The sequence below is a fragment of the Nylanderia fulva genome, unplaced genomic scaffold (genome assembly GCF_048542155.1).
Source record: "Nylanderia fulva isolate GAGA-0341 unplaced genomic scaffold, ASM4854215v1 Scaffold5, whole genome shotgun sequence".
NCBI lineage: Eukaryota > Metazoa > Arthropoda > Insecta > Hymenoptera > Formicidae > Nylanderia > Nylanderia fulva.
The window spans coordinates 1285054-1310667 of NW_028190587.1; the positions used below are offsets into that span (position 1 = coordinate 1285054).

Below are 25614 nucleotides of genomic sequence, written 5' to 3' on the forward strand. Positions count from 1 at the left end.
GCTTCCGAATATGGAAAATGGTCCCTCCCCCCACGCACACGCGACTTTTCAGGATTTTTTTTTTTTAATTGTACATAATATATATATAGAACGCGTGAAAGAGAGGGAGAGAGAGAGAGAGAGAGAAAGAGAGAACGAGAGAGAGAGAGAGAGAGAGAGAGAGAGAGAAATGATATATTAATTAAGCGGTGTAATGTTGTGTGTAAAAAAAAAAATAACCCGTATAAATATATAAATATAAATATATATATATATATATATATATATAATATATAAATATATATATATTATATATATACATATAATGCACTGTCGCGTTGTACCATACACCGACAAAACACTTCGCGCCCCGCCGACTCTTCTCTTCCGCTCATTTTCGGAAGACAAGAGACGGAACGAATCAAGAAGGTAAATAATTAACGACCGTGGAGTATGGACACGGACAGGTTCCAAACGATTTCATACCACGCAGGGCCTTGAGCATTGTCTAATGAGAGAAGAGAGAGAGAGAGAAAGAGAGAGAGTGAAAGTGTTTTTTCCTTAGTGAATTTGCAATTCTTTCCAGGCAATTTATTACGTTTGGAACTTGGAACGACGACTCATATCAGCCCACCCTTCGGATTTGTAGTAACGCGCACTATTATCAATGAATTATTATTATTATTATTAATTATTAATTATTATATATTAAATATTAATTATTATTATTAACTCTTTTTCTTATTACTGTATTTTATTATAAAAATTATAAATTCATTTTAAAGTGAGAAAGAGGAAATAAATAATGCTTTTGTGAATAATGATTCTATTCGATCGAGTTCCATCCATGAAATTCGTCCTTGTTCAATCGAATCCGTCCGATTTTTCAATCGAAAAACCTGTGAAACGAAAATCCCCCATCTATTCCCGAAATGCAACTTTACTGCCAATTATTGAGAAATAATAATTCCTCCGTAACGTACAGGGTGCTTCAAGCACCCTGTATTTATAATCTCTTTTTATAACGTGTGTATCACGGGTTTTTCGATAATAATTTAATTTCTAATTTTAACTAATAATCCATCTAGGTCTAAGTATTCGCGAGGAATTAATAATCATTTTATCCGATGTTAAAGATTGCTGCCAATGCATTAAAAGACTTCGAGAGCGAGGAAGCACGAGCGGGACACGAGCTCGTGGGACGATATTATCGCACGGGCCGTTAAATCCCGGATCCTGCCAACCGTGAAATGTCCCGTCATAACATCGGGTCTCCCTCGCTCACATATATGGGTCGTGCAATTTTATTTTCCCGCTCCGGAATTTTATTCCGATCCTCGCTCCTTCGGAGATCCGCCGATTACGCGACGACGGGCGTATAGCTCGAGCTCGTGAACGCCGACGGAAATGCGTCCGATACGTGCTTCGGCTCTCGATCTTATTAGCGAGAATGACTCGGCTCGGCTCCTCTCGGGCCTAAACAAATGGAGTAGCCGCGTCACGCGATCATTACGGACTCCTATAAAGTCGATTCCACCGAGAACTCCGGTCATAATTGATGCGCAATATTCTTCAAACAATGACAGGAGTCACTCGCGTCGCGAGAAAACTGCACGTTTTTAACGACAGTTGACATAGAGAAAGAATTTCTCAAAATCACGGATTGAAATCAAATATTTGCGCGAGTTCAAAGAATATTATTTCAATTTCGCTAAAAGACGGGGGATGAAAATTTCCTCGAATACGACATTCGACGCAGCGACGTCGCGCAATAGACAATTTTCAAGCACGGCGCCGTAAACTGGATCAATATGGCAGAGATTACGAAATAAGATCGTTATGCAAAACAGTCGGAGGAGGTCGTGCCCGGGGTTACGCCGCAGCAATTCGTAGGGGGTGGGAGTGCGGTTAACGTATAGCGGCAAGCATGCAAGCCCGGGGGATGGCTTTTTCGGTGATTTAACCAAGGAGGGTGAACGTTTGTTATTCAATTTGCAACCCCCTCGGTACCAGCCACTGCGCTCACCCCTCTATCCACAGATCATCGCGCCTTTACGACCATAGCCGTACGTTTCTAATGCAGGAAGCGTTTCTCCTCGTTTGGGATATAGCGATTGGTGCGGGTATTCTATATGCTCTGTTTCGACGTTTCATTCTACCGCACTTACGTAACTACTTTATTCCCCGTCTCATTCTTCTCGTTTCGTGACAACTTGACAATGATATTATACGACTGTCTCTTTCTACACTATATCTAAAGGCATTACGGTTCAAGGTTCAATTTAATTATAATGCGCGCAATATGCGATAGATTTCATGGTTATACTCTACTTTTAAAAGAAACTTTAATTAATTTTTATTTTAATTATCTTTCGTCCTCCTTTTGAATTGCATATCACATTATATACGCTTAAGATACGTCGAACGTAATTTCACTTGTCATTCTTGAAGAGAGACATTTTTAGTAAAATAGAAAATATATATTAATCATTGTTATATATTATTATATATAACATATCTTGAGTATTTTTTCATGGAAACATTTTTGAGGAAAACAATTAATTGTTCTTGCAAATAAATCTAACATAGTATAAATTTAATTCGTATTTGATTAATTCTAGAATACATCAATATCAATACATTAATAATTATTAAATTTCCTTGCAATTTCCGCTCGCATTTATGTGTGATATACTTATGTATATAAGCGCGCCCCAATAAATTAAAGGGACGGATTCTTTTGAAGAGAGATACATACGTCTGTTCTGCTGGCTTGCGAGTGAATAATTAGGCGCGTGCGAGTGTCACGTCCGCGAGATCGTTCTCAAGACTCGGGGGTCATTAGATCCGTCTGTTCTTTCGAACGGCGGTTGCGATAATAAAGGTCGCGCACCGTCACTAGACAAAGACACCGCTGTGCGATTAATTTCACGGCGGTGCACCCCATCGCGATACAATTGAAACGAATGGAGCGGCGGGAGTGCTTTTATGAAGCCGGCGGAACGACACTTTGCTCGTGTGCATCGCGTTCATGATTTATAAATGGATCACGAGTAACAAAGATGTAGATTACACAACCGGGAAATAAAACGTGTTTAGAGAGCGATACGATATATCTTATATACTTTATATTTCTCTTTCTCATATATATTAATGTTATCTTATAAAATATTGGAGTATCTTTGTATGTATACATTTCAGTATTTTACAGATTATTCATTAATGTATGAGCAAGATATTTATTTATTTTTTCATGTAATCGGTATATTATCGAAAAGTTGTGGTTCATTTTCAAGTTTGCCTACATCGATTTATGAGTTGCTATAAATATTCCTTTGCTCCACGTATTAATATATGCAGTTGTATAATATTAATTTTAATAATTAAGAAATATAATATAAAATGAACATAAATATATAATAATTAATAATAATAATAATATAATATTCATTATTAATCTATATAATATTGATTAGTATAAGATAATTATATAGATTCAATTTTTTTAATTCATTATACCAGAAAAACAATGGGTAAGTTTCTATGGGTAAGTGATTCTTTTTCATATTTTATATTTTAAAATTCAATAATAAATCAATTTCAAAAACTAACAAAAATACAATCAATTTAACCGATCAAAATAAATGATAGATCAATAGAGATAATGTGTTAAGTGGAGAAGAAAGAAAACTGAATAAGACTCTAAAATTCGATACTTTGTGACGTCGGCAAGGTTGGTGAAAAAATGTGAACAAAGGAGACCGAAAGGTTCGCCGTTTCTCGCCCCTTCGTGGTCTGTTAACAAATCTCATGATCCTAACGACTTGACTTTATGTATGGGGATACTACGGTTTCATATTTACAAAAGTGAAACCGCTTCTTTTTCGAGCCTACCGCAAACTAGAGCCACTAATAAGGGAAAGTGAAACGCATCATTCTTTTATAAGCAAAATTTTAACATATAATCCATGAGAAGAGTGGATTTACAGTATTATTTTGAAAAGAGTAGAAAGTTTTTTTGCGAGATATTTTACAAAGATATCGTAAAAAAAAAATAATAATAATAATTATCGTACCGTGCAATCATTTTTAGATTCGCTACAATATTATTCGTGAAATTTGTAAATGACGAACGGGCGGCGACGGAGCGTAATCGATTTACCGAATGTGCCAACAGATTAGTACGCTAATCCGAACCGGTTGTAAAGTCGAAGAGAGGACCACAGAAAGAGAGGACTAACGAGGCTATGGTTAGACCCACGGTTTATGGACATATGGTTAACACAGTTACACGTAGTTTGCTTGGAAAAGCCGAGGAGACATATGCGTGAGCGTGAAGCTAGTAACGCGTTTCAAAGCCCGCCGTTTTCGGACACACGCAGACACGCGCGTCGCACACGTGCTCGTATGAGAGAAGCACGCGAGTCCTGTTACCAAAGTGCCGCGCTCTGGAAAAAGCTATGACGCGATCGAAAAGCCGGGCGTCTGTAAAATCAACTTAGATCTAGATAGAGATACGAGAGTCCTTTGAATTTTAGAAACCGCCGATCCTATTACCGGATATATGTACTGTGACGAGAAAGTGTAATTTATTATCACGCAACAGCCGAAAAAAATCCTACATGTGCGTGTGTATATATGTATATGTATATGTAGGGTGATTCGGAGTTAGGGATCGCTGGTTAATCAGGACTCGAATTTTTAAAACCTGAGACAGATGTTTAATGTTCCATGTTCGGATTAATTAGTGGCATTTTTCAATAACATTTTCAACAGTGTACGATTGCGATTTAAATTTAGACTAAATATCAACACTTTTTTCATAAAAATAAAAAGTTCAAAGAACATTTGTAATCTTGATTCCACAAGATGCTTTGTATAATTAATTGCATAATAAATGAAATGTACCTAAAAATATAATTTTATTTAAAATTTCATTTTTTCTCTAAAAAAACACTTAATTTCTTTCGTTCTCATTTTTCATTCGATTGATAAAATTGAAAAATTTTAATAAAGAAAAAGATATATTAGATTAATATTTTAGAAATAGATTAAAAGTAAAATACAAATTCAAAACACGCTTCTTCCTATTTCCTGCAATATTATTTTAGTGATCCGTATATCCAATTATTATATATGAATATTAAAGTATTTTACATCTTGTTAATGTGTGATGACAGTTTCGTAAATTTTTAAATTTCCTACATGTATGGAAGCCGTAATTTATAATAGCCTCGCGTCTCTCGCGAATGAAATAATCTCGTAAAATCGAACAAATAACGTCATCCGACACGTGCGATCGACGCAATCTCGTGTTCGACATAGTCGAACAGCCATCTAATGGGCAAACAACACCGAACATTCTGACGCTGTCATAACGAGCGCTGGTGGCCACCACCGTAACGCGCGTCGCAGAATAGAACAGGCTGAGGCAATCCTGTAACGCAAGGCTGATATAACATTACCGTCCGATTCGAGTTAATTGCTCGTCGTTAGAGGTCATTAAAGTATCTGGTTGGTTCACGCGACACTCGTCGAGGGACTGTTTCAGGAACGCCGGCGGTTTATTCCTCCTAGGCCGGCTAACGAACGAATCTCGTTGCTCCCGCAATCATCTCGTTACGCAAGCTTACGCCTAATTGAAACGAACGACGCTGACTAATTATCCAGCGCTGTCAATTTCGATATCAATTCGTTATTCGCTCGCGATCGATTCAATTATCCGACTTACGCATATCGGTGACACTTGCGCATCACAATTATGATAAGCGACTATGTTTTTTAATCGCACAGGAGTTTAAAGTTACTGCGCAATACAGTACGCGTAATTAAGCAATTCGAATGTGCATTTATTGATATGAATATATGCGTCGCGCGATTACAACTGAAAAAAATGAAAGGAAAAATAACTGCTGCTAAGTGCAACCGAGTTTTGCAATTATAATGACTTCATCGATGAAATACGCGTCGCTTATATCAAAGGGAAACGCAATTTAATTTATCAACATTCCCTCTTGTATACCAGCGTATCTTAACGAGAGAGAAAAAAAAAGAAAATCCTCGATCGCCCCTCGATGATAATTCAAAAGCGAAGCCGCGACCCCGTGAGTTCACGAAAGAGTCGGCGCGGTAGCTAGCTAGCGGTTCGTATAACTATCGGCCGATAATTTCATGGCACATCGGGTAGGTATGTCGGAGGAATGGATGGAAATTAGTCGAGATGGCCGTCGAGTTCCACGAGTTAATTGATACGTCCGCGCCCGATGAGGCGGCGAAACACACACACAAGAGCGTTGATTCCGCGCACACATCCCGGCTATATATATATATATACACGTACGTGTATATAGCTGTGCATACATGCTACCATTGCATTCCGGGGTCTGTTCGAGTCCCGCGTGATTTAACGGCTCCGCTTCCTGGCGATCCAGTTAACGCACGTACGCAAACGCGTGCATCGCGAACGAGTGTTGGTGCAGTTTGTTACTCGAGAGTGGCGAAATACGCGTGAAAGACGGACGCACTCGTATCTCTTTCTTTCTCCCTGGGTCTCCCTCTCTCCGTCTGTCGAAACACCCCACGGACCATCGCGCAGTGACTAATACCCTTCCGACCGTATTTTTATCTCGCCACGAGCGAGTGGTCGCCCCTCGACAGCAAGAAATCCACCATGACAACGGATGTGCCAAATAGATGGCAACATCTAGAGGGATATACGCGTGGCTATCTTCGACGGCACGTCCGCGAACGGATAGCTTTTTTTAGGGTGCGCCACTCGGATTGCTGATGTCGATCGAGAGAGAAAATGTTGCATTAATCCTCTCGCGTTCTTCTTCACCGAGAAATTATTATTTCCGCGTTTCATTCATTTAATTATGCGCGTACGAAATTTATTTTATTTGATTCAATGAGTAAGGAAATAATTTTTCATACTCCGTAAAGCAAGACGCGGATCGCGAAGCATCGTTAAACGAGGTCGTGTTCGATCGCGCTAATTGTCTATATGATTAACCGTCTCGTTCTGGGAAACTTTAACCCTCGTGTATTGTTGCGTATTACCCTTGCCTCGTTACTTTATCGTTGCGAGGCTGAACGCTTTAAAAAATGTATAAAGCGACTACAATGGTATATAAACGATACTTCCAAGTTGACAAAGTTTCATTTCTATTTTCTAGTTCGTTGACGTCGCGTTATCGATTCTTTCTCGAAAGGAAAACAAGACTCTCTTTTTCTCTCTCTCTCTCCCTCTGTTACCGTCTGCTTTTTTTAATGTGAAGTTACGTCCGAGAACCGTGAGAAAACAATAAAAAATAGATAATTCTTAAAATCTAAATTTACTCTTTATATATGTCGCAACCCAGATCAAAGTTGTCTCACCAACACACGTCACGCCGAGATATTCCCCATGTCCGACTGTTGTACGAGGTGTTAATTGGCTTCTCGTGAAACGATCATTTGTCAGATTCGTAAGGCGGACGAAGCCGAGCCACTTGGTTCCGTTCACGAAACGATTTATGACAGTCGGGTCGGTCATGTGGCGCAGCCGGAAGTCGCGGTATTCTTTGTTCCTTCTTATAATACCACCTCAGACTCGTTTATCGCATTTACATTCTCCGGCCTGTTTCTCTCGCCCACTCGACACGTTCAGATTATTGAATTAGATATACGATGGAATTGAATTGATTTTTGCTAGTCATCGCACGATTCACGATGGTCCTGTATGCACGCGCGCCCGCATGCGGAGGAACCAGGATAACACAAAAGGAACAGATAAGGAAGAGAAGAGAAAGAGAAAAAATCAAACGACGGAGAAGGAGAACGCGGTATTTCGAAGAGAAGAACTACGATAGATGGGATGAATAAAGCTCGCTACGATCGTTTACGTAAGTTTCTCGCCGGCCTCAACCGGGTCTTTTTTCTCTTCTCCAAGTTTCATAGCGAATCCGATCAACATTTTCAATCGATTGAACACATTTGTAGGATATTTAAATTTTCGTTATTAATATATATATATATATATATACTTAATGATGAATAATAAAATTAATTATTTGATGTCAGCGAAATTTCTCTCGATAATTATTAATTACAACCATGTTCGCACATGAAAAATACAGGTGGGAGAATATCGTATTTATTTCTCCATTTCTCGGGACATATGCTTTCTCGTGATAAAGAGCCAAAAAACTGCGACCCTTCTCGCACGATGTTTGACAATTTCCGGAGGCGACAGCGGACGATAAAACGAATGTCGGTTAAGCGACAGCTACGGTTACGGAAATATGACATACGACTCTCTAACATGTCGCTACTCATACACCGGAGACGCAATTTGGCCGTAGCGGGCTAAACTTAGTTTCTTACCGAGCTGACGGAGAAGGCTTCCTCGCTCATTCGATACATCTTCGCGATATTCTTACAACGGTCACTTAACATCGACTGCCTTGTATTTATAAACGGTTGGTATATAACGTCGATTATTTATTATTATATCAGAAAAGTGAACGTTGGACGCGCTTAATCATCGGCCGAGTGTCATCGACGCAATTTATAAAGCATGGCTGACTACTAATATACTACTACGAACGCGTTTTTCAGATGAGAGCTAATGACAAGCGGACGCTAATCATGTCGCGGGACGCACTCTTGGATTCTTGGCGTCGAGCCGTGCCGGAATGAAGCAGCACGTGTCTGGCGTCGGATATCGGAAGGGGCCGCGACTCCCCTTTGACCTCGCCGTCCCACCCACAGCTCGGGACCCTTAACGATCGTCGTCATTGAATAAATCTGAAGCGTTATACGTCGCCAGGTCGACCGACGCGCGTCAATCTCGGAGACCTCCTTCGTCGAACGAACGCCCACCGGGAAAGAACGGCGATCGATTCTGATAGATGGGACGCGCATAACAACGTATCGACGTATTACGAGACGGAATAAACGTGCGCGGATAATGAGAAACCTCCGGGAGAAAGACGTTCTCTCTCATGAATCCTTGGCGTACGCGCGAGATTCTTCAGGAATGCTCGAATTTAATATCGTTTCTTGTTTTTTAATCAGCGTATTGATTATTTTAATAAAAATACTTGTTGCTATTTTTTCGTAAAATCTGAACAACATCGTAACAAAAGAGAAAACATATTCAAAATTCTTTGCTCGTCCCGCACAATAAATTATACACGGAGAGAATTTTTTTTTAATTTATACCCTCTAAAAAACCATATAGTAATCGTAATAAAAAATATTAATATATAATACATAGTAATATTAATCGAACATATTTTATATCTTATTGTGTGTGATAGATATTTTTATTGTGGTAAATATTAATCAGAAAAGCTCTTGTGAAAATTCTTCCAGTACCATGTTGTCCCACAATCATCATAATTTTCAGAGAAAATTCTCTCTGTATATATCTTATTCACTTATCACGGAACAAAATATTAATTATCACATCGTACTCTCTATACTGTCAAAGATACCTTTTTTCAATCGTACTGAATCATTAAAAATTTTACATTATCTTCATCGACTGATTTATTGTATATGTCACACGTGATCTTTACGTTTTCCACGTGAAGAATGGAAATTTTACGCTTAATTATGGCAACATTAGCATGTCCGTGGTATTTACGTTATGGGACCATGTGAGATATGCTGGTTACCACCCTGACCCACCTGGGGGCGGAATCGCCACCGCCCCGGCCGCCCTCGGGCGTATTCGGGCAGCTCTTACACGCGTAACCGTTGTATGCGCGGTGCTTTAATGTGAAATGTTTGCGAACTCGACCTACGAAATGCCGAAATCAATTAATCTTTTAATTTACGACGCATACATCGTTGCGTGATCGCGATTTAAAATTTAATTTCGAGGCATAATCAGATATTCAAATAAAAGCTTGAACAGAGTAGAAGAAAAAATGATAAATTTTGATAGAACAATTTTTGATATATACAATGACTTTTGCAGAGGAATCTATCTTTACGATAACTGTAAACGCTTACAACGTTGTAAAAAAAAAAAAAAAAAAAAAAAGGCAAGTATAATAAGTTTTCTTTTTTTTATTACTACGTATCATCATCAATTTTTTTTTAATCTTCAACAATTATTTTTTTTTAATTAGATATAACGATAACTGACGTATTTATTTAAAACGTATGGAGAAAAGAATAAATAAAAAAATAATTTAACTTTTAGTATCAAAATAAATAATTTTAATGTTAACAAAATTCTTAAAAAAAGAAACGCTTCTCTTTTATCTAAAGTATATCTCAGAAATATATTTCATGTTTCTTACATTTGTCAAAATATCTTTTTGAATGCGAATATGAATGTTTATCCTGACGATCCAGAACCAGTTCCCTTACCCTACACGTATCGTGGGACAATGGTCGTAGACGCGTAATGAACGGCTCCGTATTGTGTCGTCTCTGGTACCGCTTCTCGTCGTCCCGTATGTCACGCGCGAAACGTCGCGCGCGGCCAAATCCACGCATCCAGGACGAGGCCGTATCGACGTGAGCGCGTGTATGCGTGGGGTAGAGCCTCTCTCTCTCCCTCTATATATGAATGTACGTATGCGACGAGGGTGCATCCGCGGGAACCTCGTGCATCGCGACCGAGAGGCGTGGTAGGTTCACTCCCAGGTGCGTCCCGTCCTGGGACAATGCCACGTAGGAAACGACACCATCGGCCACGCCTCGATCTACGTGCCCTAATATACGCTCGCCCCATGGCAGATGCGCCCCGCAATGTATATAAAGAAAAAAAAATTGAAGACAATAATAAAGGTGAGGCTTGAGGGAAGTAATGACGACGCGCAAGCGGCCCGTCGTAAAACGCGCTTTATTTCGTCACCGAAATTCTTTCATCGAATATCTTTTACGTTACCATCATCGCGAGATGAAGAAGAAATTCTTTGAGCGAATTAAAGTATTAATATCGAAATTCCATAATGTCGTCTAAGAGGATGATTCGTTGTCGAGGGGTGAAAGCGTTTCATTCTTTCTTTCAGCGATATTCATCTATAAAATAACCACGATGTTCGTCCGCGTCTATACAGAAATCAATTGTCTGTTTCGAAAACCACGTGAGGTCATGACAGATGCGACGTGCGTGCGTCGGTCGTCCTTGCATATAAAAACGAGCGACAAAGAGTACCTAAAATTCACGCGAACCATCCGAAAGTTGTCTCGCATCTCTGTGACGTTTTTCCATGATGTTCCTTCGGAACGGGAGGAGAGAGAGTAAAACGACAAAGGCGTCTCGCGAAACACGTGCGCCAAACCGCAGACGGGACTCTGCGATGGATCGCGATCATGCTACGGGACGTATTTAGGACCGCAACTGACCCAGTTCTGGCCCCGAATTTCGCCTGATGCAAGAGAGATTCGTGACACGTCTAACCGCGATCCGCTATACATGAGAATACGCTCGGGATCTTCAAAAGTATTATACATACACGTCGATCCACCTATATCTCTCGCAACAGCATAATGTTGTATAATTGCAAAGTTAAATACTTGTGCGCGTGAAATTTTTAAATACATTTTTTCCATCTTTTCTCTTAAGACATTAACGAAAAGAAACATTCGTATTTTGAGAAAAATGGTACTCGAGCTTGCACGAATTCCTGTACAATGTATAGACGGAAATGATAAACGCCAGAAAAAAGTCTCTTTTCTCTCGCGAGTATACATAGCAAACGAACGGATGAAGAAATCTCGCGGCTTCCGGCCGCTTCGAGAAAACCGAATCGCATTTTCCCGCGGTGTCTCGCGCGCTTCGCCCATCGCCGGAAAGCGCGATCAACATGCGTGCATATATACGTGTATGCGATGCTCGGTATAACCGGGCGGACGAATCGTTCACGACATCCGAAGCATTGTAACGCAACATGTCATTCCGGTAATGCTGCGAGCGTAACAATGCCGCGCACATAGACGTTTAATTATCATAGAGTAATGCGTCTAATGACATACATTAGTCCCCGCGAGTCGCCATATGGGGAGCCTTTTGTGTGTCCGCCAGTATACGCGGTATATAATAATAGTCACTCACGGAAAGAGTTGTGTGCACGCGCATGCGTATATATATGCCGGTGGTGTACCGTCACATCCTCCTTCTTTTTCCCTCCCTCCTACCCTCTCGGTTGTCCCTCTTTAACTGTCTCACTCTATTACTCTCCTTGTCGCGTCCTCCTGCGCTATACCGTGAATCATTCCGCGTGCGACTGCGTGCGACTGATTACCGTAATCAGGCCGTCTCTGGTTCCGGTATATCGACCGCTAATTATAATCATCGATTTTCGTATCCCGTACGTCACTTCCTTGTTTTCATGTCGCTTGGTTGCGGCCCCGCGGATGTACGAGCGAACGGATCCCGGCGAGACCGCGGGAAAGCCTGTCATTCGGTAGCCTACACCCGTGACCTGCGTCGGTTGGGTCTTTACTGTGCACCGGAAGCGTGAGAGATACGTTGCGAAATAATCGCGCCCCTCGCGATAACCCTCGATCGCGACTGTTGCGACGAATGTTTTTCCATAAATTATCGAAAACTAATAGCGAATTCAATTGGATGCACTAGTGCGCACCGAGTGCACTTTGCACACAATTTTGCAATAACATAAGTATAATTAAAAAAGGAAAATAATTTATAGTAACAACTATTATTATCATTATTTGTACATCCAATCGAATTCGCTTTAAATGATTCTTGGGATATATTCCCTGCAAAATAACTGATAACGCCCATCATACGCATTTATATATATGATTATTATCTATTATAGATTGTTCTTTTTTGTGTCCACATGCGTGTGCAATTTTTTATATCTTATGAAAAAAGAAATATAAGAGTCTTCTTCCAAATTGCTATCATCAATCGAGCGCGAATATTCGGTTTTTTTGAGACTTTTTTGACGTCACGATCCGGGTTGTTTATACGCGGAAAGCAGACGGTGTGAGAGCAAAATTATAACGTCAGGTTCGATACGGTGCGAGCTTAACGGCCAATTGCTCCCGTCCGTGCCGCGAAATGGAAATCGACCGCTAATCCAGTTAGAGGAACGAGTGGTATCGTTACGAGTAGTGGCGTCCACGTGGAATATATATCCGCCGCGGAGAATCCGTCCGAGTAATAAGCGCGGCGAGCCGCGCGTAAGTAATACCGCAATTATCTAGAACTCGACCGTGCGAGTTGTATGCTCCGCTTCTCAAGTTGCGCGAAATTAAGCGAGTACAGCTTGTTAATCCGTTCATATTACCGAGTCATTAAGAGAAAGATCTGAATTTTTCATGAGAGCGGCCACAAAAGTCGACAAAGCGCGCGTTCTAATAAAACACACGTGGAATAAAAGCAAGTTTTCGCGGTAAACGTAAAAGGAAACCGTGCAACAACTTTTATTTAAAACAAAATTTGTTTAAAATTAAATTATGTAGGAAACAATATCGCGTTATTGTCGCGCGACACAGAGAATCGAACCCCTTTTAATCCTCGTAAAATCGATCCGACGCGACGCGACGTGTCCACTGAATCGCGAAATGCGCGCTCGGACGCGCGCATTTCGCGGCGAAACGAAAACAAAACGGCAGGTGGTGGCGCACAAAGAGGAGCGCTTTTAATTGCTAAACAATGAGTGCGAACCGTGCCACACCTTGAGCTCTTTGCTTACGCCGACGGATCGACGTTAATCGTCGACCTATAGCTCATCGTTGGCAATTAGTGCCGCGTCCGTTGGCAGAAAACGCTAATAGTCGACGTTAATGAGACAACTTGGAATTAAACGGCGCATCCTCTAAGCCTAACTTTGTATCTTTAGCGGTTCTCGATCTTATCTCTTTGTTTATTCAATTCTCCTTCGCGTCGAAATTAAATGCCTTTGTGGGGCAATTAATCCGTAATTAATCCGCGAATACTGACAAGAAAAGTAACTGCATGTTTGATGTTCTATATAGGATTACTTTCGATATCAATCTTTAAATCCCGAAAATTGTTTTTAAATTCTAAATATATTTTTTTTTATTATATAAATTATTTCCTCGCAAAAAAATGTGCTAAAAATATATTTCAACAATTATATTATTACAAAATAAAAAAACTTGCAGTACTAGATATAGTAATCACAACGTACTCTTTTTATGTATTCTTTTTATTCAAACTGTATATAGTTGTGAAAAATTAAATGAAATATTGCACTATATAATAATCGTATTTTAACAAAATAATGTCAAAATAAAAAATATTACGGTTGCTTTTTTTAAATGTACTACTATAAGTACATTGTCTCTTTAAAAAAATAGAAAAGAAATAATGAGATTCGTGTCCCGGAGAATTCTTGCAGGAGAAATTTTTTTCTTTAAATCCGGAAACTTCGAATTTAAAACCGGAAGGACAGCAATCCCTGGTTTAAGTTCGTATTGAATGTTATTCTTAAGAATCGTTCGTGTAACAAGATGTTCCTCCTGCGACGTTAAAGGATACAAGAAGGACGTCCTCCTCTAATATGTTTACGCAATTACGTAAGAAAAAAGACCCTTTTGGACGTTATCGTGTATGTGCAAACGTGTTACCAGTCTCGGAGGCGATCTGAATTCGCGCAAAAGTATGAATAAGGCATTGCCGTAACAGAGGCGGAACACAACGGCATTGCACGTTACGTCGGCCACATGCGAAACATCTGGCATTTTTCACGTGAAAGAGAAAGACCACGGTAGCCGAAAGACGAATTTCTGAAACGGTTCACGCCCCCCTGTCACGCTCCTCCGGAGAGGTCCGCGCGCGCGCGACAACTCCCGGGGGAATTTATATTGTCACGGCGCTTCATTGTACCGACACGCGCAATTATATCGTGATTGTTCCACGATCTAGCCGTTAATTAACGATCAATGTGATCACTCGCGCGTGGATCTGGCAAGACGAAATTTCAATTCCGGTCTACTCGGAGAGAGGCGTAACACCTCTCGTGCGGATTTGCACGCGTGTTCTTTGTCCCGTCGTGTTATTTACCTACCTACCTAGTATAAACTACCCTTGAGACAAACGTATTCGGGACGGGCGGTCGGTCGCGTGGACAAAAATCGTTCGTTTCGTTTGTAGGATATGGAAAACAAATATAACTTATCATAGCTAAAAATCTTAGGTATTTCTATATTACACCTGAAACTTCATTATCTAAATTTTTTTAATAATTATTGTAATAAATATTTTTGAGCTATAATTTAATAGGAAAAATCTCCTGTTAAATTCTAGTTAAAAATATTATCATTATCATAGCTAAAATTTGGACATGATAATTGAATTTCAGGTATAATATAGAATAACATTTAACTATACGTTTATAAGGTACCATAGCTAAAAATTTTAGATATCCCTATGTTATTATAATAAATATTTTTAAGCTATAGTTTGATAGGAAATTCGAATTAAAAATTTGAATATGATAATTAAATTTCAGGTGTAATGTAAAATAAAAATTAAACTACATAGTACTTATTCTTACTCCCACCCAAGATAATTATTTTCATCCTGATATACAGTGCAATCTATAAGGCTGAAGAGACGTCGCTTTTTCCGATGCGACGTTTCGCAAGTTCCTTCGATCAGACAGAAACGGACAGCAACGCGTCAGATGGTATAAGACATATAGTAACATAACGTAATTCCCGCGCTGCAACAATGCCCGATATCGCGTGCAACATGCGTTTACCAGACTCGACCGGGTTACGTGATACTCTCGAGACGCATCCCCCTTTCCCACCCTCTCGCGTTTTGCATCTCGCGGCAAAGTTTTTGTTCGGTGCACGCCTCGGCCTCGAGTACAATGAGTAACTGTAGTTCCCGGCCCCGGCCGCGGCGACGTGGCAGCAGATGGAGAAACGCGCCTGTCAATATTCTTCGAAGGTGTACCTTTCCTGAATACATGTCCTACATATGTCCGTGGAAGGAATAATAGCGGCACCTCTCTCCGAGAGGATATGCGTGCGACCGCAGATATTCTCGTTCGCTCGCAAATTTCTCCTTCCGGCTCGCTCTATCGCTCTATCTCGCGCGAGGAGGAAAATAATAAGCGCGATTGATAACGCGATAGCGCCGCGAACAACTTGTCCGATTGTATCATAATATGTTATTACGAAAAAATAAAACCAATAATATTTCAATATTTATTCACGAAGACACTATATTACACGTGTACCGAAGTAGCTTAACAAGCGGATCATAAACCTCTATGTTTACGAAACGAGAGCGATAATAGATGACAAATATTGGCAGATGCTCGATCGCTACGAGAGCGGCCTAAACATCTAGGGCTATCCTTTATTGCTTCTTTCTCTCTCGAGGGAGCACAGGGGCACAGTAGCGCGCACCCCAAAATAGAGAACAACGTTTCCGTGGTTTCTTTCGCGGCATTGTCGGCTCTCTCGGCACCGGTTGTCCCGGATCGAGTCGCAATGCATAAATCAAGCTGTATCGGTGCGAAATCGGGGCAACAATGTTCGACTCGGCCCGAGGCATCGCCGCCGATCCTCAAAGGAGAGTAAAGATTCTTAACTGCGGCGCAGAGGCAAGACCACAATATGGGCTCGATGACAAATGGTACCCGGTGGCCCATTCGACCGACCTAGAAAAACCTATATGTCATTCGTCGATGGTCACCGTCGGCTGTTACGTCGAATGGGATAGAGGTCTACGCACGTCGACGAGTCGAGAAATCGTTCTTATAGCCAAACATAAAATGAAACTGCTTTCACCTCGTATCGAGGGCGAAGCGCGCGTCTGTTCCGCGTTTCAGCGCGAAACAGAAAATTTTCTTGAATCGACGGAAAAAGAGATTTCTCAGGCACTGAGAAACGATGATGGCGTGCGGTATAAGTTCGCTCCGGGGAAACTCATATATCGCCCAGACTTATATATGTCGATGAAATCTGACATTCGACCGTATCCCGAAAATATATCGCGTACAATAGCTAACTCTTCTAAAGACGCTGCACAAGTGGGCTTCCCCATTTTTGCAGTAAAGAACGATCGGTGATTTACGATCGAGGCGAATAAGAATCGAGAGCATAATGTCGGCTAAAATCTTACGAATGAAATTGTAACCGCATTTGTGGGAAGCACTCGAGAACTCGGAAAGGAAGACGCGACTCGAAAAGTCGTGTTTCTGAAAATAACGCGATCCGGAGATCGCGCGTGGAAACGCGCTTCCAGAGGAACAGAGACGACTTCAGAGCACGACTTGAGAAAATGTCACTCGCGTGAAGAACCGCTCGCGAAGAGTTACGAGTACGCGAGACGATAAAGTTGGCTTTCGGTAACGCCTCGCGCAGAAACGACGCACAGAATTCTGTCGACGTTGTTAACTTGTTTTATAGTCCCCGCGACCGTCAGAAGGAAGTCCGTCCTTCTTTCTGGTCCATCTGCGTTTTATAGCCCTTTAAGGAATCCCGTTTATAAAAGAACGGATCGCTCTATTACGGCGGACGCGCAAGAAGCAGTCGATATCGCGATCGATTGTACATTATACGTTCATTCAAAATACAAAAAAATAACGTGTATATATATACGTATGCGTATAATTATTTAAAAGTACACTGTACGTTGATTAAAAATATAAAAAAATAACGTGTATATATATAATTATTTAGAAGTTTAAATTTCGAGAAAAAACTAAATAACCGAGATCTTTATTATATCGCGATTAAATACCGTGTAACATCAATTGAAAATTGAACGCTTGTTCGTTTTTGAAAAGTGCATTCGACGACGATGGGCGTCGTCGTCGAGGATGCAGAATTCAGAGGTCGAATGTCAAACGACTGCACAGCGTTAGATGCGATGAATAGGATGAATTTTTGGCGATCCGAGAACGGGGTTTACGGCCTCGTCGTCGTCGTCGTCGTTGTCGTCGTCCAGGCTCGAGAAGCAGCCCAAAGGGACGCTTTAACGCCCGGAGGAGCGAAGGGGATCGCGAGAGGTGCCTGCGACAGCATGTGCTCTGGGCGTGGAGTAACGCGAAAGAGATATACTGCCTAGCTCGAGTATTTATGGCATATCCGCGCTTCGTCCGATATATATTTACATCGCGGGTCCAGCGAGGAATGCACGAGCAGACCGAATAATTGTTTCTGGAAGTGCGAACAGCGAGCGCTTATTAACGCGTCTGTCGCCCTCGAAAGAAGCATAAGTTATGACTTACTGTGAAGTAGAGAGAGAAACGCCTCGCGCTCGACGTGTCGCGGCAATGTTTTTGTTTTCATTTCGATCGTGTTGCCATATTTCGATACTACCTTACGGAATTACGTACATCGTTCGTAAAAATCAAGTTTTAGAAACTTTTCATAAGACTCTTTATGAGAAAAAGAGAGCAAGAATGTATAAAAAGAAATTTGTATAATAGCTTGGTATAATATTATCACAGAAGATTGTATATTTTTTTATAGAGTTTACTATATATTTACACATATATATATATATGCGGAATATTAAATTATATTAGTAGTTTAAAATATAGAAAAATTTATTAGACTATCAATGTATCACGGAGCTTGTCCTGATTTTATTTAGTCGATCCTGCGATTCGATTGTCTTATTGCGTATTCTCGAATTATTGTCGAAAAGTCGAATTATATACATATATTGGATAAAACATATTCGTGACTCTAACAATAAATATATGTAAGTATTTAAAAAAATAATTAACATTTGTAAAGATGATTCACAAAGATTCAACAAAATGATAACTTATCAGATATTAATCAAAGTGACAGGAATCCAAATTATAAATCGTTGCGAGCTTTATAAATAATAATTATTCGTCCAATTCTTCGACGATTTAAATAAAATATAATTCGAATTGAAAATGTGCAGTAAAACAATCCAATCGAAATAAGGATAAGCTCCGCGATACATTAATCGTTCATAAATAATTAATTTCCATACTTCAAAGATTTCAAACTAATTTCCATATTTCTATATTTAATATTCTAACAAATATATATTTATATTAATTAAAAATGGTTATACAGTTTTATATGTATACATATGTATAATTATACATTTGCCAAGACCAGAGACTAATAGATTATAGATCAGAGACCATAGATTAGAGATTGTGGATGGATGATATAAGGATCCGAATGTTTTTATTTCAACTTAATATTTTTTGCTTTTAAAAAGCAGAATGCTTTAAGAAGCCAGCTTTACACATACAAATTATATTTTAATGTGTGATGTGTAATATGTTTTTCTACTAACATCATGGAAAATAATTACGGATTTGTATCGCGAAAGAATATAATTAATTCCAGATACAGAGCAAACATTGTAAGTGTGTAATTCCGCGACTAACAACAATTATAATATATTACTTTAAATTATCGATATTTATCTTAATTAATCTTCCATCCAACATCTTTCCTTTACAATATATTTTTTATTTAATCTTATCTTATTAAATTTTACATTATGCTATATTACATATTCTTACTCCCTTATTGCTTCCTTATTTCGAACAATATGATGCATTTTTTAAATTTCTTTTTTGCACTTATTCTACCATCGGCATCTTCATTTTTCCTTTTTATCGCGAATCACGTTGCGTATTTTTTGTTCACTGTTTGTTTACAGTGAACAATAAATCATCGAAAAATATATACGATTTTTTCTTCACGCCAGTCAAGAAATGCCCCATGTGCATGTAACAAATAGCGTTGAAACATGCATCACGTCGTGCGCAGCTTCGCCTGAGCTGGTATATGTATACCAGCGGATCTTATCTATTGCCTCGTATATAAAAAACGCTCGTTACTTCGTACTCGTTTGATGCAAGGCCGCTGCTGCGATATTTATAAAAAGAGGATACGTTATAACAGTGATATCTCTCTTCAAATGTAGGGACGTTTCGCGTTGAGCGTCTTCAGCGGTACATCCTGGGGTACCGTTGCTTCCGGTATTTTTTTCACGTCGAAGAATCCTGCTTGTCGTTACATAATTACATCGCGACGTGGTATGGAAACTTTGTCTTGAAAATATGTTTAGTACAAAGTATCTATCGTACGTTTCACATAGATATAATTTATTCATTATCTAATTATATAGAATATTTTATTCATAAATTTTAAATTAAAGAAAACATGAAGTGCAATTTTTTATATTGTGTAAAATATAAACGTTCACGTACAACTAACGGATCGCGTAGGTCTTGTGCGAGTTCGTAGATTTTTTAAAAGAACACGGATTGAAAGGAGACAAGCATTGCTTTCAAAAGCTCTTTCAATTGAATTGAGAGAGGCAATTAGTATCGAATATCGACAGATCGCTATATCTGCTAATGTTTCGCGCGTCTTTCACAATGAATCGCGTAAGCTATATGACTTGTTAGGATCAAGAAAAGGATCATTCATTCATCTATTCAGGCGAAACGTTAATAGTTCGAGGGTTCATTCAATAAGACGAAATATCGGGGTTCCGATTTCTACGAAAGACTAGAGTATCTCGAGATGTCGTAGTTACAAAATCATTTTTTTTTTTTCGTTTAAATAAATAAGAAAAATTTCTGATTAAATAATAATTTTGTATAAGTATATTACTAAAGAAAATATTTCGACTTCAAATCTCAGAATCAAAGAACTTATAATTGAATAAAAAATGCGAAAAGTTAATTTTCACAAACTTTTGAGAATTTGAGAAATTCTATGAAAATTTCATACATGTTGTAAATCGAATTTTGAGAAAGAGATAAAAGAACTATACATCTCAATCGCAGATACTGATCGTATTCTCGGAAGATGTTCAACAGCGTCTCGTCAAGAGAGAGGCATACAAGTGGAATATAAAAATATCATAGACCGGCAAGAGGAAATCGTATTGGACGCTCGCATTGCAATTCCGCCACGGTCGTTCTTTTGGATAAGTACCGCTACTATTTTCACTTTATGACCACCCTGTGGGCATTATTTATCGAAGGGTATAGACGTAAGGACCACCCTTGGGATTTGGATAGTCTGCAGATTTGTTCGGTCAATAAATATCATTCGTTCCGATACTCGAGCTCAAAGGTCCCCTCGGGCCCTTAGCCCAAAATCCGCGTGTAACTAACCCAAAGGGCTGCTTACCACCATGTGTGTCCTATTTCCTACGTGAACTCTGGTCTTTGCCCTCTGTCTTAGTATCGGCCTCTTTAGATGGTCGATAAAACCATGACAAAAAACCGCGTTAAATAAATTTATTTTCAGAAAAGTAGATATTTTTTTAAATCAAAAGATTTACTGACAATAAGATGAATAAGTTGAAATATGTAAGGATATTAAAGTGTTAAAAATATAATAGATATAAATTTTCAACAGCGCGAGAAAATGAAATTTCGCGTGTTTCTTGTGGCAAAGTTACATTCTAAGCGCATTTAAGTGAAACGCTATACCGACGTTGAAAGAACGGCGTACAAGAACCAATCGCACTCCGTTCCGGTTAACCGAGGGGTTAACACATACTTTATATCGAGACACGGTAGCGTACAACGTTCACGGACGTGCCAAGCGCGACGTTCGCTTTCGCAGCCCGACCGTATATCGCTCGCTGCGCGTTAACGAGGATCGTTTTATCGACGATTAACCCTCACCCCGACTGACCCCTGGCCCGGTGTTTGCGGGCCTCTTTCGGAAATTGGTTCGTCGCTCTTGCCAATTTCCGTAGATTGCTACTCCCTCTCCGGCGCTCTTCCATCTTACCACTCTGTTCCTCTTTTCGCTCCGAGATCCATGCCGATCCGTCGTTCACCACAAATTGTGTAAATTTGCCGGCTGACTATTTATCTTTATAGCCTACCCGAAAGACGAGAACGATATCTATTCTCATCGTTCGAAATTTCCACGACTTTCGTCGACCTAAAGCTTTCTCATTCAATTTCCTTCAAGTATAAATTTCGCGAAATGCGAGACAGACCGCGCTAAATTTATCATAAGTTGTGTCTCTAGTAAGATATTTCTCCGTAATAAATTCTCAATGTCTCTCCTCTATTTCCTATCTCAAAACGGAGTTGTACGTAACGAATAAATGACTCGTCCGCGTACTTAATAGTTATAGCTTCCTTCCGGTTTAAGTGCGCGGTATTAAAGTATCGTATGTTTTCGACACGCGACCGATTTGTCAGAGAGTTTCAACGATAGATCCTCCCATGCCGACGAGATGAATGGAACCGAGAGATGCGCGGAAGGTGGACCGAGAAGGGAGACAAACTGCCGAATCGAAGGTCGCGCGACACCCTAATCGCGAACCCCTCTTACGGATGTATTAGCTTTATGCTCAGGGGAAGGAAGAAGAAAGGAGGGAGTGGGATGGAAGAGGTTATACCGTGGCCGAGCAAACAGGAAACAGCTCCGAGCACTCGATAGGGAGCGGACCGAAATGTCGAGTGTCCAGTTTATCGTCAACAATTTTCGGAAACTGTCCCGCACCAAGTGTCTTGAAGCCTTCTGACTACGGCCCTGGGCAGTGACCGCTCGTTCATTCAATCCCTAATGATGAAAACGAGTTTCCATCAAGGGTCTCTTTCTTTCTTTCAAACACAATCCCGTCGTCTTCGACAATCGTGACGCTCGATCATTGCCGGCGGGGAATGTTTTCCGTAATGAATTTTGCAAAACGATCTATGGAAACTTCGCATCTAATGACTAATATATACTCTTGAGCTTGTCCATCATTGATATTACGATATGTAATTCGGATATGAATATAGTACATATAATAATTCATGTCGAGTTTTGTCCAATACTTCAATTCTTATAATCGCCATCCTAGAAAATTATTAATTTATATATTAACTTTTTTCTTTCATTTTGAAGTTTAATTTATCTCACGGAGCGAGTATCTGCGGCGCGATCAGAACAGGTAAAATTGTATAAGAGAATGAGAAGTAAGAATCGTCGGAGGGGCTCTCTCTCTCTCTCTCGCGAAGCAAACCGCGACCGGATGACCTTAATGTACATTGTGCCGTAGTATCTCCAGACCAGAACCGAAAACGTAATTTTGGCTCGATGGACCACACCGGCTGGGTCGTTGTCCCCACGATTAACATTCTCCAAGCGATTGCACCCACAGCGACGCGCAGGCAATTTCTTTTCTGGAACGTCCGGCACCGACTCGTGATTTTCAGAGCTGCCCCTCCAGCTGGTAAGGTGGCAGCACTGATCGATAGAGATGTTGTGACGGGAATATAATATAGTGAAGGAGAAAATGAGATGTGAGAGAGAGAGAGAGAGAGAGATCTTTAATCTCGCATCTGTCAAGTTACATGCTTCATTATCGAATTACTTATTTATATTTCATAAAATTTTTGAAAATCTGCTTTCTCTACCAATCTTGTAAAATATTTAAAAAATCTCGGAAAACTATTTCTCTTCGGAGAAAAATATTTCTCTCGTTCTCTCTCTCTTATATAAAGAGTATGCCGACCAAGAAAGCCGCGGCGTGCTCCACAGCAAAGCTTCTCCGCCTATCCACGCGACTCTCGAAGGCACCCACGAACACGAGCCAAGCCTGTAATTCGTGCGATGAGGCCGCCCGATCGCGACGACACTCGGCAACAAAAATTCCCGGCGCGATTCAACAACGACCGCTGAGACGAGCGAAACGCACCTCTCTTTCTCCTCCGTCCGCCCTCGCATAATTTTCTTTACCTCCTTGAGGTAAGCCTCCGGTTGCAACTTTTTGATCCGCGTTTACTCTAACCATTTATTCACAGACATTCCTACGATCTACCGTCAGCATTAAATACAATCCTACAAGTTGCATTCCCGATTCATGTTCTCCGTTCAATTTCCTTTATCTTTTGCTCACGGCAATTTTATTTCATTGAATAGTCTAATATGTATATGTGTCAGTTCAATTTTCACTGCAGCTTGATTAAAATTGATTATTATTAAATAGATTACAAACTATGCAAGAGATCACACAAGAGGCTATACAAGAGATCATACAGGAGACTATACAAGATACGACATAAGAGACTATACAAGAGACCATACAAGAGACTATACAAGAGATTACACAAGAGACCATCCAAGAAATTATACAAGAAACTATACAAGAGATTATACAAGAAACCATACAAGAGACCTTGCAAGAGACTATAAAAGAGACTACAAAAGAGATTACACAAAGAGACCATCCAAGAGACCACACAAGAGATTATCCAAGAGACCATACAAGAAACTATACAAGAGAACATACAATAGTTTTGCAGACGATACAACCCATACGTTTTCGATAAGGAACATTGTGTCGGGCGGCACGTCGCGCGCGAGATGAGAAGCGGCAATGGCAAATAAATCGCCACGCTCGCATCACGTCCCAATCCGTGGCGAGGCGAAGCGGCGATGCGAGATGAGGCGAGACAGACCGCTCGCGAAAGTTTATGATGGTCTCGTACTCTCGGATCGTCTCCTTTGATGTCCGCCGCTCTCCGATCAGTGACGTATAGGTGACATCGCACCGGCCGTTCCACTCTCGCGACAACGTTACAGGATCAATTACAGCGATCGGTCGTGAGAGATCGAATCGACTTAGCATAGATGATTAGAGGTCTCCCTACCGCGCGCTTTTTTCCTCCCGATGTTTTTCCTACGCCCGTATAGTATATTGCGTGAATTTGCTGCACGTAATTGCGTACTAATAAATGTCATTCCCGGTGTCCAATCGACAAAAACATGGCTCAAACTTTTCATGCAAATTTTGCGAATTTGAGTGTCGCGTTTAAACGTTAGATTTATTTCGCGGCGAAACAAACAGAAAAAGCAAAATTAAATTTTTTTTGCATTACACGTAATTCTGGTAATAAAGAACATATGACAAACAATGTAATAAAAGAAAAGCCACGAAAGAGGTACACAACAGTGACGACTATATTTGCGTGACGTCGCAGATGCGCAACCAACTGTGCGGCCGGTTTTCTACATAGTCGCCATTGTAGTCTCTCGGTACGAAATTATTGCCAAGTTATTATTATCCTGCGCTCTGGCGAATCTAATAAACGGCCGTATTCTATCTCTAATTCATGTGATATGTACGTATCCGCCGGAACGACGGGAACGTTTGTCATCCTAGACATCGCGTCTCGTCGCTTTTGTCGCGTTATTGCAACATTGAAAGTTAGCGAAATTAATCAAGAGAACGACTCAATGCTCGACGGACTGCAATTCCGATTTCCGAGATGATACCGCGGAATTTTTACGTAGCCATTAGAATTAAAGCCAATTAAAAGCAAAAATGCACATTGTCATTTTATTGCGAACAATAAATAAAAAAATATAACACACTTTTGCAAAAATGTATTCAAAGATTTTGCGAAAAAAGGGGGGGATCGAAAACTCACACGCTTTCGCGATCGTGGAAATTATCACGAGTTGCAAGCATTATAACGAGCGTAAAGGCGCGCTTGCCGAGAGAAAAAGAGAGAGAAAGAGAGAGGTTACTTGAGTTTATCGCACGAGTAATAGTACGAACACGTAAATGCAGGCGCGATGCCTATATGCAGGCGGATATGGCGAACATTTTTGGCATCTCGCCTCTACCGAGAGAGGAATTCGATATTTTTTTCCTCTCCTCTCCGCGTTCAGCCGCCTTCCGCAGTCTATAATCGTGTATGC

General features: G+C 40.2%; 1 protein-coding gene across 7 annotated transcripts in view; it reads right to left on the minus strand.

Annotated features, from left to right (window-relative positions):
- LOC114941998 (uncharacterized) overlaps window positions 1-25614 on the minus strand; it is a 190324-nt gene that overhangs the window by 123717 nt on the left and 40993 nt on the right. The window lies entirely within an intron of this gene.